Source organism: Haemaphysalis longicornis, unplaced genomic scaffold (assembly GCF_048455015.1).
Source record: "Haemaphysalis longicornis isolate Haplotype H1 unplaced genomic scaffold, Haemaphysalis longicornis Haplotype H1 scaffold_2, whole genome shotgun sequence".
NCBI lineage: Eukaryota > Metazoa > Arthropoda > Arachnida > Ixodida > Ixodidae > Haemaphysalis > Haemaphysalis longicornis.
The window spans coordinates 256,738,299-256,744,049 of NW_027526295.1; the positions used below are offsets into that span (position 1 = coordinate 256,738,299).

The following is a 5,751-nucleotide window of genomic DNA, read 5'->3' on the forward strand; positions in this document are numbered from 1 at the left end:
CTGTTACACGTGTTTCACACGTTAGCGCCGTATAAAGGTGCTGCGACTGTATTAATGCTCATGCCATGTCAGCCTCCATTGCACGCACCCTGCAACCGTTTACAAAGAGAAAGTGTGTACAGGAAAAGGCGGCTTCGCACCGAAGGCCAATTTGAACTTATCGGGAGTGAAAATGTTTGAAGTGGTGCAGATTCTGCTGTTACTATACCTTTTAAGGCAGGCACTTAGGCGCATTTTCTTTTCTATCCGTGCTGCAAGAACGGGCCCCAACGTAAATGGTTCTGCACTTTCAAACCGCTTACGCGGTTATGCGGAAAAGAGGCCAAATTCAATCCAGGAGCGATTTTTCACGGAACCACTAACGTTGGGGTCCAATCTTGGACACCGGAGACAAAATAAAACAGGCCTTGCTGTGGAATGAAGTGCGGCCAACGCGACTCTTCGTGCTTCAATCCAGGCGTCAGGCGCGTAACGTTTACGAATATACAGCTCGAGGGGGTTTCTTGTATATAACGTGCGTCTGAGGTAAAGCGCATGGAACTGTTTTCTACGTCTGCCCTGTTAGCTACACCAGGTTGATGTAGCAGTACGAAACTTTCCAGTTCCCAAACATATTTGCCTGCACCACTCGAAGAAAGAAATGTGTGAGTGTATAGGTGTAAAAAATATTCTGAAACAAATTAACAAAGAAAAAAAAGACGACTTCTAAACTGGCGGAGGTTGGTCAAGGGGAGAAAACTGAAGTGCCGCTCCTTGCAGTAACGTCCGAGAATGCTAAGCATCGAGTAACAACAGGACGATTGGTCCGGCAGCTGCACTGAAGTACAACCGTCGTCCACACAAAGCCACCGCGCACAGTAGTCACGCATTTATGCGGCACACAGGCTGTCACCCAAGACCGATAAGTTAGCGAAGGACCCACCTTTGTCGGGGCTATGCATATCTGCTCCTTCGGAAAGGCTAAATTTTGTAAGCAACGGAAATCGCCATGTTCCCTCCAGTCGAGTTGTTTCTTTCTTCAATTTTGTATGAGTAATTGCGAACTGTTCCTCATTTTATAAATATTTGGATTTAGGAAACTTCAAGTGTAAGGACAGGATATAGAAGGATATACGGGATTTATATATCCTGTATATACAGGATATACTGGTTTCGACTAGAGAATAAATTCTGCACGCTGCAAGCGTTATTCGTTTTCCGCATATTTATTACAAAGAACTGTGTGCCCGATTCCGCTCCCACACGCACATACAAGAAAAGCAGACAAAACATTTTTAGACAGCAATTTCAAAAGAAAAGGGGTATTATTCAGCAATCATCCAGTACATTAAAGAAAATAATTTCCCCCTGGAGACACCTTTGCCGTGAATTACCGTTGTATCGGACGACCATATTTTTACGCATTTTACAGCGACAACCCGGGTGAAAAAACAATTCCACGTTTCATCCATCCTAAAAACTGGCATTGGTCGGCGCTGTTCCCGCGGTCGTTTCACCCGTGTTGCGCATTGTCTCGACGAAGCAGCTCGAATGGCACATGTTTTCAGCGTGCGTTTTAGGTGCAAATTCCTAACAAAGTATACTCAGCTCGCGGGCGAGACGCATGTGCATCCAAAACGCGCTCGGAGACAATTTGTAATGATGGCATAGTGCGGAATACTGCTTGTAATACTGGTTATAGGAACTTTTCATGTATCGGAAAAAGTCTCACAATGCGATAAGACAGGGCCTGCACTCGGTGAATTTCAACGCTTGATGTCGTGTCCAGCGTGTTAGCTTCTTTCAGCCGAGCGAAACATATTTTGCTGCTCTTCTTACGCAATGTAAGCCAGAACTCACCACAAAGTAAAGTAGACGCCTAAACACTCCTTATGACGCAGTGAATGCGAAAGCATTAGCGTCCCATTGCCGAACGGATATGCCGCTATTATGGGTCCCGCATCAGCGCATGGATTTATGGGGACTGCGGCGCCGCTGGGTGAGGTGGCGGCGTGAGTGACAAGCTCAGCTCGGCGCCTTCTGGCATCACGTGTCCACTCATAATTCTCATTATCTTGCCTTGCATTTGCGTCTTTTTCTTCTCTCCGTTACTATGACAGAGATGGCCAATCGCCTTTGGCCTAAATGATGGCTTAACTTTGCGTAGTTGTAACGTGTAACGTTGATCCCCACGACGTGCCAAGCAACATCATACTCACTGTCCGTGGTACCGGTTGACGACGTTGGAGCTCGAAGCGTAATGTTAATCCCAACGTCAGGCTGGCACATACCCGCACTCGCATCGCTCAGCAAAGAGGATAGTCAGTAGAAACGTACGCCTAGTTGCTATTTCTGTAATTAGAAGGCTCACGTTATTCATGTATACGCCTCGCTAGGTGTAGATAACTCGCGTTTCAACGTCAAAGGCCACAGCGCATTCGCTAGGCCCCCCTTCACGTACAGCCTCCAGCCGTCGTTCAGTTGGGGATGCGCGATCGATTTCCAGCCGGACCTCAATTTTACCCAATTTTCCTTTTCCCCCACTTTCGTTCTTCGCGCAATCCGTGTGCCAGGGAAGTCGGATTTTCGACCAGCCGGGTCAGCTAAAGCTTTCGCGTTAAGATGGTGCCGTCAATGGGCGGTATCGGAACGTCCAACGACGGTTTGTTGTATAAGCATGCAGTGAGAGTTTCGCGATCCTCCGGGTAGTTACAAAAGATCTGCATAAACGTTCCAACCCCCACCCCTTTATGTGCAGTTGTTACGTAAGCTAATGCCGCTCCACAGGCCTCGTGTTTCGAAAGCTGCTCGTCTGTTTGCAACACACTTATTGAAAGAGAGCCGACGGTTGCGCTTTCCACATGTTCTGTACATGCAGAACGCGAGGGACGTTACAAGTTGCTGTTTCGCAGTACAAACGGCTTTGCGTAACGCGCTTTCGTCAATAGAATTAACATTCGAAAGCGGATCAGGAACGGGAAGCCGTGCCCTTTTCAGCCCGCCGCGGGCTGCCTGCAGTAATCCCCTTTTAAGGCTCAACAAGTCAGGCTCGCGTGCTCCCTCCGTTTTTTTACACGTCACGCGTTATTTATTCAACGGCTTATAAATGACCGTCAGCTCACAAGGGTTCTGAACACGCCCCGGGTCATTTATATTCGACACCACCCATAAAAAACACCACGGACAGAAATAAAAGTGCAATAACAGACTATACAAAGCTATTTTTTTCCGCTCTCTTGCTATTCCGAGTCGTCCACACGCGTACGAGAAACGGATAAAGCACGCATTCGTGCTACTTGCTGCGCTTTGCCATCCCCAACTTGAGTTGCAGGGCGGGTAGCTTCTATTGATAACATTTGCATTACAGCGGCGTCAAAAGACGTGAGGCCAATCTAGATGGCTAACATAGCTGGCCCGGGCCTTTTCGTTTTTTGCCCTCCAACTTCTCTGCGCTCTTTCGCCGTTCACCCGTTCCATACGGTACTATATACATATATATATATATCGAACGACACGCTGAATATTTCATACGGCACATGCTTTTGCGACAGGAAATAACGAAGCTTCCGGGCGGCGCTGTCCTTTATGGACGCGACGTCGGGCATCGTTAGGAGCGCATCCGGCGGCCTTGCAATGCCACTTGTGCGAAGTTTTGGTTTGCCATTATGGGGGCTCTCTTGCGCATCAAATGCCGCCATAAATATAACATATAACACCATGCATAGCACTTCTCTAATCTAAGTGGTCTGGAGTAGAATCTGCGCTTTAATTTTGACCGAAACAACACTATATATATATTCGTGAAAATAGTTGACTGATGATTAAAAAGGAAAACAGTGGTTTACTGACAACCATGAGTCAACCATTTTCTCAAATATTTCTTGTGGCTCCTCGAGAAGTTTTGTCTACTGCTTGTATATATATATATATATATATATATATATATATATATATATATATATATATATATATATATATATATATATATATATATATATATATATATATATATATATATATATATAATAGCATCCTCGATAAACCGGGGTGCACCGTCGCGGGGCAATTTTTGGTTGCACCGCCGCGCACCGAGAGAGTCGACGGTGCGCCGGCGTGCAGTCCCGAGATGCATCGCGAACGATGCCGGCGAAGGAGCTTCCTCCGCCGTCTGCTGCAGCGACGGCGCATCGCCGCACTCGTGTCAAGGCGGACGGAGTTGTGTATTGTTGCTGACAAGGATGGCGTGCTTGTGAATTCATCGGGCAACGATGCGACAGTCTCCTAACGGGCGGTAACAACGGCCAGTGATTGTAAATGAGGACGCGAACTTTGTGTACTTCAAAGACGGCTGCATGCATTGCCAGAAAGTTGGGGATTGACATTCGTTTCGTTCGATCGAATTATCATGAACTGTTACCGGAGTGCCTAGACGATGAAGACCTACTCGTTTGCTGTAACGGAAGGGCGGAACAAAACAGGCACTCGCATTATGGCTCAAACGAAGATTAGAAGCAGCTTGTATGTAGCTGTTTAGTGGAAGCGGTGGCGGTACGTTGTTCCGCATGTGTGACGGATTTAAGTTGTGCGTACATATAATCATTGGCCTTCAATAAATACCACTTTCAAATAGCGCTGTGTCTCATTACAGTGCTGTATTGTTACTTTGAACGTTTTTATGAGTTGATTTCTTAGATTAAGAGATGGCGCCTGGGTAGAACCGCCCCGTTTGTCCTCGATCAACGCTCCATGCCGGTACGCACCGTCGTGGGGCACTGTGCACCGCGCCGGTTTTGGGGGCAACACCGGTGCGTGTTTATCGAGGACGCTATAAGACAGAAATAAGGGTTGGCAGTCAAGAAAACCTCGGAAAGCAAAGGAGAGGTTGTGGTGGGTCATAGAAAGAGATGAAGAATTTTTTGAGTCGAAAAGAAAGTGGTGAAAAAATGCCCGCCGGGTGGGATCCGAACCCACGTCCTCCAGAATACCGGTCTGGTGCGATAACCACTACGCTACCGGCGGTGCTGTTCCCCCAGCACTTTCTCGGGTATTTATGTTAAGGTATTTTTGTTTCTGCACTTGGGGGTGGTAGCCAGCGCCACTCGGACTACTCAGGGTGAAGGGGACCTTCTTTTTAACCCCCGGGCCGTGACTCGAGTGTTTACGACATGTCGAGAGTGGTCGACCAGCGTTGAACCCTCTTAAGCTCCCTTTGGCACCAAGACTGCCAGAACAGAGGCCCTCGCTGTTCTCCTTATATATATATATATATATATATATATATATATATATATATATATATATATATATATAAGGAGTCGTTTCGCTGCTACAGACACCGGACTGCGGCTTTTTGTTCAATGTGTCATTTAATGCTTCAGCGTTGACAAGAGAATCTTAAGCGGACCGTGCTCGAGCTTACGCCTGATTGCGAGCTCAAGAAGCCAATTTATTTTAGCTTGCAGGGCTTTCAGTGTTTGTCTTTCTTTCGCTTTAATCCCGTATCACACCAACCAACCGATACGCGTTCACGCTGCCGCACTTGCATCTGTTCCCGCATTTTGTTTACAGTGCTAAAAAAAAAGATATAAAATTTGAATACAAAGTAATAAATCGGTGGTTTTGCTCTACCAAACAAAAAAGAAGGAAAATGTAGGACACAATCATCATAACCTATAACAAAATTTAGAACTGACAGACTGGCAAAAATGACTAGGCAAAGGCAAATAATAACTAGCCCAACGTCAAAGTCCGTAGATTTCGAATATAGAATGC

The 5,751-nt window shown here is 46.4% G+C and overlaps 1 non-coding gene across 1 annotated transcript; it reads right to left on the reverse strand.

Annotated features, from left to right (window-relative positions):
* Nucleotides 1-4,925: 4,925 nt before the first annotated feature.
* Nucleotides 4,926-4,998, reverse strand: Trnat-ggu (transfer RNA threonine (anticodon GGU)). Its single transcript has one exon. It is a non-coding gene; the product is annotated as a tRNA-Thr (tRNA).
* Nucleotides 4,999-5,751: the final 753 nt, after the last annotated feature.